Below are 12,206 nucleotides of genomic sequence, written 5' to 3' on the forward strand. Positions count from 1 at the left end.
TAGTCTAAAGCAGTTATGTAACGATGAAGGCGTAGGGTTCATGAACGCATGGCATCACTTCAACCAGCGCCCAGATTTGTTTTGGGAGGACGGACTCCACTTGAACGAGGTTGGTTCGGTGCGGCTAGGAAGGCTCCTGAACGATGCAGTTGAAAGCTTCTCGAAAAGCTATTCAAAAAACTGGAGGCGAGGGCAAGGCAAAGGCAACCCTTGATCAACCGAACCGTAGCGTCGATGCGGCTTGCAAGAAACTGTGTAACCAACGACGCCTCCGACAAGCGAACTCATTCAACACGACGCGGCCAAACCAGTAGTCACATTTCCATTTTGTACACAAATGCACGCAGTCTATTACCCAAAAAGGACGAAATTAGGGCGTATATTGCAACTGAGAAACCAGATGTGGTAGCCATCACAGAGACTTGGGCCAACTCTGCACATCTAGTATCTGAACTGTCATTTCGGGTATGAAAGCTTCCAAAAAATCGAATGCACAAGAAAGGAGGAGGAGTAATTTGCTACGTAAAAGTACGCTCCCTGCCATAAAATAGACAAACAGGACGCAGAGAATTACGACTCCGTCTATGTGGAAATAACTGCGAATAATAAGAAACTAACACTTGCGACCGTATACAGGCCTCCAAAACAACAGGCAGCCGATGACACTGCCCTGTACGAAGAGCTTCACTCTTTAACACAAAGTAAAGAAGCAATAATAATTGGGGACTTTAATTGCCCTAACATTGACTGGGGACAATCGACTGGAGATCAAGAGGGTAACAGGCTTATAGAAATGGTGGAGGATTCGTTCCTCACTCAAGTTGTAACTCAACCAACAAGAGAAAACAATCTGCTGGATCTGGTATTAGTAAGCGACCCCGACCTCATTCGTGACTGTGAAGTTGGTGAAAAAATTAACGGTTGCGATCACCACTTAATCCGTTTCAATGTCAACATAAGTCACAAACTCGTAGACAATCCGTCAGTGATACCAGACTACAAAAAAGCAAATTTCAACCTAGCCCGTGAGCTGCTTCCTTCTGCGACCTGGGACCAACTTCACCTAACCGACAATACAATCGACAACGTGTGGAACAACTTCAAAGATAAGCTTTTGGGAGTAGAAAAGGCTACAGTGCCGACGAAACCCAGGCGAGTAAATGGTGCCGTAGATCCACCGTGGATGACCAGAGAAATAAAAAGGGCGGTAAACTTAAAAAAGGAATTATAACCTAATGAAAGAGAATGACACGGCCGAAGCCCGTACTCAGTACCACAACAGCCTCAGAGCTTGTCGCACCCTTATTCGGAGTAGTAAACGCAACTACGAAAAACAAATAGCGCGTGACATCAAGACAAACTCAAAAAATTCTTCACATACATCAGATCGAAAAAGAAAGTAAAATCCAATATTGGTCCCCTGACAGACGAGACTGGAGCTGCAACTCAGGACAGTAAACAGATGGCCAGAATCCTCAACAGTAACTTCGCATCCGTATTCACAGTCGAAAACATCGAAACCATGCCTGAGAACCCTGACCGGAAGATGGGAATCACGCCCCTGAAAATTGACTCAATATGCGACCAAGAAGTGAAAGAGTATTTGGATAAACTCGACACGAACAAGTCAACAGGACCTGACGGTTTGTCCCCGCGGTTATTAAAAGAGCTTAAACAACAAATACTTCAGCCACTCACTAACATATTCAACCAGTCTGTTTAATTGAAAAGGTCCCGGAAGACTGGAAGATGGCGAACGTAACACCAATTTTCAAAAAGGAGACAAAAGCGTTGCATTAAACTACAGGCCCATAAGTTTGACATCAGTGGCAGGAAAATACTGAAAAGATAATTAGAGACAAACTTGTTAAGTTTCTAGAAGACAATAATGTAATCTCCGACACCCAGCATGGCTTCAGAAACAAGCGCTCCTGCCTAACGAATTTATTAGACTTCTTCCAAGGTATATATAAGAACTGGGATGCCCACATCCCCAGTGATGTTATATACCTGGACTTTCAGAAAGCCTTCGACAAAGTACCGCACGAGCGACTCCTTAAGAAACTGCACTCGGCGGGCATTGGAGCCAATCTGATCGCGTGGATAAGAGATTGGCTCACCGACAGAAAACAACGAGTACTACTCAACGGACAGCCTTCCGATTGGCTTCCAGTCACTAGTGGAGTGCCTCAAGGGTCAGTGCTGGGACCCATTCTCTTCATCATATATATCAACGACCTCGAAGCAGGACTGAAATCCACAATATCGAAATTTGCTGATGACACTAAGGTGGGGAAAGGCCTCACAAAGACCGACTGCGAAATCATTCAGAAAGACCTCAATCACATTATCGAATGGTCGGAAAATGGCAAATGTCTTTTAATGTTGACAAATGCAAAGTCATGCACATTGGGTCCAGAAATAGTAACCACACATACATCATGAATGGGAGACCTCTGCAAGCGATGCAGGAGGAAAAGGATCTTGGAGTCACTATCAGCAGTGACCTGAAACACGCGAATCACTGTAAACAAGCATACAACAAAGCCAACACTATGCTCGGGTTCATAGCGAGGAACTTCGAGTGTAAAACGCCAGACGTGATGCTATCCTTGTATAATTCCATGGTAAGACCGCACCTCGAGTATGCAGTACAGTTCTGGTCTCCTAATTACAGAAAGGACATTGATTTACTGGAAAGGATTCAACGACGCGCCACGAAAATGATACCAACCTTAAGGGCTCAACCGTACGAGGAACGACTCAAGCGACTCAATCTCTTTACATTAGAGAAAAGACGCCTACGAGGAGATATGATTCAAGTCTTCAAGTATCTGAAAAATTCAATAACGTCGATTACTCCAATTTCTTTGAATTGCAAACCAACCTAAGAACTAGAAATAACGGTTTACCCATTCAGTCTAGTCGATGTAACACAGACATCGGAAGGAGTTTCTTTTCAAACCGAGTCATCCGTCACTGGAACAATCTTCCTTCAGAAGTAGTAAATGCGAATACTATCAACTCCTTCAAATATAGAATCGACCGTCACTTTGCTGCGTCGGGAGTAAACTGAATATTGAGTTGCTTTCATCTGCTCCTCAATATCGAGGCGCTTTCATCTGCTCCTCAATGTCGAGGTGCTTTCATCTGCTCCCCAGGCCCCAGGCTGTCGAGCAGATTAAATCACCAAAGCGGGCAACCTCGTAATGAGCCAATAGGCTTTCTGTTGCCTGCGTTTCCATGTTTCCATGTTTCCTCCTCCTCCTCCTCCTCTTCCCTTTTTCCTCCTCCTCCTCCTCCTCCTCCTCCTCCTCCTCCTCTTCCTCCTCCTCCTCTTCTTTAACTTGTCCTTCTTCTCTCTCTTCTTCCTCCCCTCCTCTTCTTCTTCCTCCTCCTCCTCTTCTTCTTCCTCCTCCTCCTCTTCTTAAACTTGTTCTTCTCTCTTCTTCCTCCTCCTCCTCTTCGTCCTCCTCCTCCTCCTCCTCCTCTTCCTCCTCCTCCTCTTCTTCCTCCTCCTCCTCTTCTTCCTCCTCCTCTTCTTACTACTACTCTTCTTCCTCCTCCTCCTCTTATTCCTCCTCCTCCTCCTTCTTAACTTATTCTTCTCTCTCGTCTTCCTCCTCTCCTCTTCTTCTCCTCCTCCTCTTCTTCCTCCTCCTCCTCTTCTTCTTCCTCCTCCTCCTTCTTCTTCCTCCTCCTCCCTCTTTCTTCTTCCTCCTCCTCTCTTCTTCTTCCTCCTCCTCTTCTTAAACTTATTCTTCTCTCTCGTCTTCCTCCTCCTCCTCTTCTTCCTCCTCCTCCTCCTCCTCCTCTTCTTATACTTGTTATTCTCTTCTCTTCTTCCTCCTCCTCCTCCTCCTCTTCTTAAACTTATTCTTCTCTCTCGTCTTCCTCCTCCTCCTCTTCTTCCTCCTCCTCCTCTTCCTCCTCCTCCTCCTCCTCCTCCTCCTCCTCCTCCTCCCTCCTTGATGATTCTCTACTTCCCTGTTAAAATTTTAAAGAGAGAGAGAGAGAGAGATTCTCTTCTTTTTCGAGAATTTGTTCAGAAATTAGATTAAACAAATTGAGAGAGAGAGAGAGAGATATAACTCGTCTCTTCCTACCTCCTCAGGCTATGTGTTAGGGGGTCCGTCTCTCTCTCTCTCTCTCTCTCTCTCTCTCTCTCTCTCTCTCTCTCTCTCTCTCTCTCTCTCTCTCTCTCTCTCTCTCTCTCTCTCTCTCTCTGACCAACCCCCCACTCGCTCTCTCGCTCTAATTCTCTCACTCGCTCTAATTCCAGGTCGGCTCTGAGGTCCAATACTTCTGTGATGAGGGCCACAGATTAGAGCGAGGAATTAAAGCGAGCCTCATATTAGAGCGAGAGCGAGAGAGAGAGAGCGAGGACGACTTCAATGGCCACCTGGGGGAGCTGAGCGAGACTGAGCGAGGATTAGAGCGAGTGGAGCGAGGATTAGAGCGAGTAGAGCGATTAATAGAGCGAGTAGAGCGAGAGATTGAGCGAGACAACCCTGTGTACGTCAGAACATGTGCACACGACGGCCTGTGGTCTGGAGCTGTGCCTGTGTGCGTGTGTAAGTATTGGTGTGTGTGCGTTTTTTTTCATGTACGTTTTTCTCTCTTATGTGCGTTTTGAAATATGTAAGTGTGTGTGTGTGTGTGTGTGTGTGTGTGTGTGTGTGTGTGTGTGTGTGTGTGTGTGTGTGTGTAAATTTGTGTACGTTTTCATTCATGTACGTTTGTGGTAACCCTGCGGGTAACCCAAACCCGTCTCTTGGTAGCTTCGGTAACCAATCGGGTAACCCAAATGACGACATACCACGCGGAGCAGTCCCTCGTCGCCAGACTTCATTTATCACCAATATTAGTGCCCCACTACCACAGCGACTTGGACGTTATCTCCCCGAGGACGAAGAGAATATGAAAACATTGTTGGACGATCAAGCCGCCAGCCCGGTCCCTTCGCGCTAAGACAATTAGCGGCCCCTTTACGGCCCATGCGTTACAAACAGTAGCGATAGAAGAAGTCCTTGTCATTGGAAGAAGTCATTAGTCATCAGCGCCACTCTACGCCGAAACAAGGAAGATAAAGTGACACCACTCATAACATCATTAGCCAACAGCGACACCTGACACCCGACTCCGAGGCGAGGAAAAATGAGAAAGGACAACGCCCATCTGACCTTTACACCTACAGCGCCAGGCATACTAATTAGCCTCCAGCCTCGCGGAAGAAAAACCGGAGTGTGTCACAGCTACGTCACGCTACGGGAAGCCAATCACAAGGCTCCAAGGAACCTACGAAAGCTGAGCGTACAGTAGCAACAAATCACCGGGCCCGTGGGAACTCACTGAAACCAAAGAGCCACCCACGAGACGCGAAAGGTACCTGAGCCCCTCCTACGCCAGGACAAACCTAGGGAAAGCAGTAATCTAGGCCACACCTCGTAGGTCCTACGATCACCCTTCAAGCTCCTCCCTCATCCTCGTCGAAGACTACGTATAAAATAGGGAGCAAAGAAGAGAACAGCAGAGAACAGCTCCAGAGCAGCTACAGAACAAGAAGAGAACAGCTCCAGAGCAGCTACAGAACAAGAAGAGAACAGCTCCAGAGCAGCTACAGAACAAGAAGAGAACAGCTCCAGAGCAGCTACAGAACAAGAAGAGAACAAGCTCCACTCACTCGCGACAAGCAGAAGCGGCAGGAAGCAGCAAGATACAAGAAATCAAGAAAGAAGGACTCAAGCAAGAAGTCACGAAAGCAGAATTCAAGAAAGAAGGACTCAAGCAAGAAGTCACGAAAGCAGAATTCAAGAAAGAAGGACTCAAGCCAGAAGTCACGAAAGAAGAACTCTAGGAACAAGAGCTCAAGAAAGAAGAGACAAGATAGAAGAGACAAGATAGAAGAAACGTGTTCCCTGCTCTTCACCCAAGATGCTGACTTCTGTATTGTTCGTGAGTAAAAGTGTGAGCTGTGTAGATTAAGGTCCAGTGCGGCATATATTAGGAATTATTAGGAATCATTAGGAATTATTAAGAAGTTGTTAGGATTTATTATTGTGTACTATTGTATGAACAGGAGCAGTGATTACTGTCTCCATTTCTTTACTATTGTATTATCATTATTGTGGTTTTGTTATGTCACTGTGAGCCAGTATCGTGACAGTACTCACGCCGTTATATAAGGTGAAAGAAGTACCGTGCGTCTCTGAACGCTTCACTTTATTGTTTTAATAAATAGATTAGTGTATACATCTTTGAATATCCCAGAACTCACGTTACCTCAAGCAAACCCACATAGAAAGGGTTGGGTTACAACACGTTTTTCACACCCTCTTATGTGCGTTTTGAAATATGTGTGTGTGTGTGTGTGTGTGTGTGTGTGTGTGTGTGTGTGTGTGTGTGTGTGTGTGTGTGTGTGTGTGTGTGTGTGTGTATGTACGTGAATATGTGCGTTTTTTGTCCTCATGTGCGTATTTCAACCCGTTCTCAAGGATCTGTGTGTGTGTGTGTGTGTGTGTGTGTGTGTGTGTGTGTGTGTGTGTGCGTTTTCTGACCCCTCATGTACACATCCCAATCTCATGTGCGTGTCTGTGTGCGTTTTCTGACCCCTCATGTACGCATCCCCAACCTCATGTGCGTGTCTGTGTGCGTTTTCTGACCCCTCATGTACGCATCCCCAATCTCATGTGCGTGTCTGTGTGCGTTTTCTGACCCCTCATGTACACATCCCCAATCTCATGTGCGTGTCTGTGTGCGTTTTCCGACCCCTCATGTACGCATCCCCAATCTCATGTGCGTGTCTGTGTGCGTTTTCTGACCCCTCATGTACGCATCCCCAATCTCATGTGCGTGTCTGTGTGCGTTTTCTGACCCCTCATGTACACATCCCAATCTCATGTGCGTTTCTGTGTGCGTTTTCCAGACACAGACTGCAGCCGTGTACAAGCGGTCCCCAAGGCGGCTATTGCGTACACGGACGACAAAACGCACATGGGCGGTGAAGTTACGTACACGTGTGCACATGGCTACCGGCTCAAGGGAAACGCACATAGGAAGTGTACACGGGAAGGGGTTTGGAGTGGAAGCAACCCGGTCTGTGAAGGTGGGTTGAATTTTTTGCATTGATGGTTTTAATATCTCTCTACATTTTCTGCTATAACTTGGCTTATGTGTGGTTTAAGTGACTATAACTTTAGTGGTAGTTAGTGTGGTAGCTGACCTTCCTTCACACCAAAACTTGTGATCCTAACTGTAGTGTGGTAGGAGTTATTGGTGTTCAAAGTTAGGGTTATAAAAAATCTGAATCCATGTTGCTTGAATTCATATCTCTCTACATTTTCTGCAATAGCTCAGCTTGTGTGTGGTATAAGTGACTGTAACTTTAGTGGTAGTTAGAGTGGTAGTTGGCCTTCCTTCACACACCAAAATTCGTGATCCTAACTGTAGTGTGGCAGGAGTTATAGGTGTTCAAAGTTAGGGTCACGAAAAATCCTAACCTATTTGAGGGGAGTGTTTCCCTTCCTTCCTCCTCCTCCTCCTCCTCCTCCTCCTCCTCCTCCTCCTCCTCCTCTTCCTCTTCCTCTTCCTCCTCTTTCTCCTCCTCCTCTTCCTCCAATTATTTTCCTGACGTGTCCATTTTTTCGTGTGTGTGTGTGTGTGTGTGTGTGTGTGTGTGTGTGTGTGTGTGTGTGTGTGTGTGTGTGTGTGTGTGTGTTCCTCCTCCTCCTCCTCCTCCTCCTCCTACTCCTCTTCGTCCTCCTCCTCCTCCTTCTTCCTCCTCCTCCTCCTCCTCCTCTTCCTCTTCCTCCTCTTTTTCCTCCCAATTATTTTCCTTACATGTCCATTTTTACATCTGTGTGTGTGTGTGTGTGTGTGTGTGTGTGTGTGTGTGTGTGTGTGTGTGTGTGTGTGTGTGTTTCTCATGTGCGTTCCTCCTCCTCCTCCTCTTTCTCCTCCTCTTCCTCTTCCTCTTCCTCCTCTTTTTCCTCCCAATTATTTTCCTTACTTTCCATTTTTACATCTGTGTGTGTGTGAGTGTTTTTTTTTTTTTTTACAACAAAGGAGGCAGCTCAAGGGCACACAAAAAAAGAAAACAATAATAAAAAAAAAGCCCGCTACTCACTGCTCCTAAAAAAGAAACAAAAGAGGTGGCCGAAAGGAAGATCAAATACGGGAGGAGAGGTGTCCTGATACCCTCCTCTTGAAAGAGTTCAAATCGTAGGCAGGAGGAAATACAGATGAAGGAAGATGGTTCCAGAGTTTACCAGCGTGAGGGATGAAAGAGTGAAGATGCTGGTTAACTCTTGCATAAGGGGTTTGGACAGTATAGGGATGAGCATGAGTAGAAAGTCGAGTGCAGCGGGGCCGCGGGAGGGGGGGAGGCATGCAGTTAGCAAGTTCAGAAGAGCAGTCAGCGTGGAAATATCGATAGAAGATAGAAAGAGAGGCAACATTGCGGCGGAATTTAAGAGGTAGAAGACTATCAGTAAGAGGAGGAGAGCTGATGAGACGAAGAGACGAAGACGTGTGCGTTCCTCCTCTTCCTCCTCCTCCTCCTCCTCCTCTTCCTCTTCCTCCTCTTTTTCCTTCAATTATTTTCCTTACATGTCCATTTCTACATCTGTGTGTGTGTGTGTGTGTGTGTGTGTGTGTGTGTGTGTGTGTGTGTGTGTGTGTGTTTCTCATGTGCGTCTCTGCCCCCACACACAAAGATTAGATGCCCCGCCCCCTCCGAGGACGACCCCAAACTTGCCTCGTCCCAGCCCGGCCTCGCTTCGTCTCGGCTCAAACTGATCTCGGGGAATGGCCGCCGACTTCCCTCGCTCTATGGTAGAAGGAGAGGGAGGGGGAAAGAGAGAGACCGAGAGCTACAGGTAAGGACAATATATGACAGGTGGACAGTATATGACAGGTGGACAATATATGACAGGTGGACAGTATATGATAGCTGGACAGTTTATAACAGGTGGACAATATATGATAGGTGGACAGTATATAACAGGTGGACAATATATGATAGGTGGACATTATATGATAGCTGGACAGTATATGATAGGTGGACAGTATATAACAGGTGGACAGTATATGATAGGTGGACAATATATGATAGGTGGACAATATATGATAGGTGGACAGTATATGATAGCTGGACAGTATATGACAGGTGGACAATATATGACAGGTGGACAGTATATGATAGCTGGACAGTATATAACAGGTGGACAATATATGATAGGTGGACATTATATGATAGCTGGACAGTATATGATAGGTGGACAATATGTGATAGGTGGACAGTTTATGACAGGTGGACAATATATGACATTCCTAGACACCTTAGACCAGTGGTTCTTAACATTTTTTGGCTGCGACTCAAAATCCTGTCCAGACCGACCATGGCGACCCTTAAAACACTTAAACACTTTTTTTTATATTGTAAAATACTTGTGCTTGTAAAATCGTGTGACAGAAAAAAAAACATATGCAGATATTTTTATTGATACAAGTAGACCCATGATGAATAGAACAGTGCATTAGGATTTACTAGAATCAAAATCAAAATGTTTCGTAATATAAAATCAAATGTATAATTAGGAAAGGAGTAAGTATTCGTACAATCCTTCTTGACATGAGATATAGTATTAAAATCAATGGGATCTTTGACACTGGATTGTTTTCGTCAGCTCTTCAAATGTGGGTGATTTTGATGATAGGCTGCATCTTAGGTCATCCTCTGGCTGCAAACGGTTTCTGTCTTTGTGACTGTGAGGGCTGAACATCCTGCCTCACACAGGAAACTTGTAGCAAAGGGAATTAGCGTGTTCAGGGCTTCACCTCCAATATTGGGCTTTTCTTTATAAACTTTGATCCAAAATGAACTCAATGATTCATTTTGCCTTTTGAAATCGTAATGAAGTGTTTTGTCACTCTAGATCTCAATAAGCTCCTCCTGTAGCTTGCTGATGTTTGCAATTTCATCAGGTAGGGCTTCAGCTTCAATGTTGAAGGGGTTTCTTACCCAACTGTAGTTGAGCGTGTCTTCTGGAATGTAATGATCAAACTGTCTAATTAGTTTGGATATGTGTCCCTCATTGATGCCTTGGACTTGGATGAGAGGGAATCTTTCATCCTCCAGGAGTAGCCTCAACGATGGAAATGATGCAGTCTTTCCAGGTTTGATTTTATTCATCCACAACTTCAGTTTTTTGGAAAGCTACAAGGTGCGAGGCAAGCGTTGATTGCTGCACGCTCATGGCCGCTGTGTTGGAAGTCCACTGTGCTTTCCTTCTAAGTGTCGTCTAAGTTTGTTGTGTTTGAAGGACTCGCTAATCAGAACTTCCCCACAAATAACACATTGTGGTTTAATAAGTACGCCCTGGTGAGTTACGTGTGTGAACCCTAGGATAAGCCATTCATCCTTGTACTGTCTTCACATACACAAACACACACACAAACTCTTCTCTTTTATTTATATTTAGACGAAGATATTCTGCATGACCTCCTTGCCTTATCATGGGATTAGTCCGCGAGTCATCCAGGAGACCCTAACAAACACACGCGCCCTTCCCGTGCCGAGTTACTGCCTCCCACACACAGCACGTGGTTTGCATCGACACTAGGCTGGCTGACTTACTGTCTGTGTTTGGTGCAAGAAGGCGTCGGTAGCTTGAATAAAGGTTGTGCGGTGCACAGTAGCGGCACTGCTTCACGGGACAATGTTGCTGCAAGTTGCGGAGTGTCTTGTAGTCAGCAGTGTTCTCGCGCTGCTTGGCGCACTTTTGTTCGTCTGAGTTGGGAACTGATGCCGCCCCGCCCCCTCGCCGGGCTTCTATGTTCCGCGGCCCCGCGCCGCCACGCCCGCCAGAACAGTCGGGAAGATTCTCCCGCCCACTGGTATGGTCCACGGGCCCTGCTAACACTGGGGCATAACATTAGTAATCAGGACACGTGTGATAAGGCTTCCATAATGTTAATATATATCAGTTATCTGCACACATTGCACGACAGGTGGAGAAGTTACGTTTTTGAGGCAGCTGAGCGCGACAAGTTCCTTCTGCCTCATTCAGAACATCTCATTTTATATAGATAGGAATATTGGGAAAATGATAAGTCTACATATCCTTGGCGACCCATTCAAATGGCTTGGCGACCCAGGGGTTAAGAACCACTGCCTTAGACTATCACCACACTAATTAGAACACCCTTTAAGGTACTATTTCACACCCCAGAAGAGTGCTATCCCGAACCCACCCCTACTACTACTACTAATAATAATACTTCTACTACTACTACTACTATTACTATTTCAGGGTTGGCAGTGTGGCGACCTACGAGTGCCCCAAGGGATATGTTGTCAATACTACTTCTACTACTACTACTACCCCGACTACTGATACTACTTCTACTACTACTACTACTATTTCTACCGCTGCTACTACCGCTGCCCTGCTGACCTGTAGTAGTAATGGGACTTGGTCTGGTCCTGTTCCTGCTTGCTCTTGTAAGTAGAAATGTGATTTGTAAGTAATTTTGTAAGTGATATACTACTACTACTACTATTACTACTACTATCGCCAAAACTACTATTACTACTAGAATCAACACCCATTTAAACCTACCATTCCTCACCCAACAACCACAACCACTACCACCCAGCCCCTACCATGGCTACCACACACCTACCATACATATACCAGTAGAACCACCATGGCCCCTTGTAACCCCTCCTATGGTATTTAGAAGCCATTTAAACCTACCATTCCTCACCCAACAACCACTACTACCAAAACCCAGCCCCTACCATGGCTACCACACACCTACCATACATATATATCAGTAGAACCAACACGGCCCTTTGTAACCCCTCCTATGGTATTTAGAAGCCATTTAAACCTACCATTCCTGACCCAACAACCACTACTACTACGACCCAGCTCCTACCACTACTACTACTACTACTATTATCCCTGGACACTTTAGAGTCTAAAGTGTCCAGGGATAGTCTAAAGTTTAGACTATCCCCACGGTATTTAGAAGGCTTATTATCCGACTATTCGACACCCCACAAGGCCACTACTACTACTACTACTACTACTTATACTACTACTAATATTATTCTCTCCCCTACAGAAGTCCGGTGTCCCAACCTCACTACAACGCTGACTACTGCCTTAAGTGTGGTAGTGGAGGATAGTGGCCGAGTG

The sequence above is a fragment of the Eriocheir sinensis genome, chromosome 40, assembly GCF_024679095.1.
Source record: "Eriocheir sinensis breed Jianghai 21 chromosome 40, ASM2467909v1, whole genome shotgun sequence".
Classification (NCBI taxonomy): Eukaryota; Metazoa; Arthropoda; class Malacostraca; order Decapoda; family Varunidae; genus Eriocheir; species Eriocheir sinensis.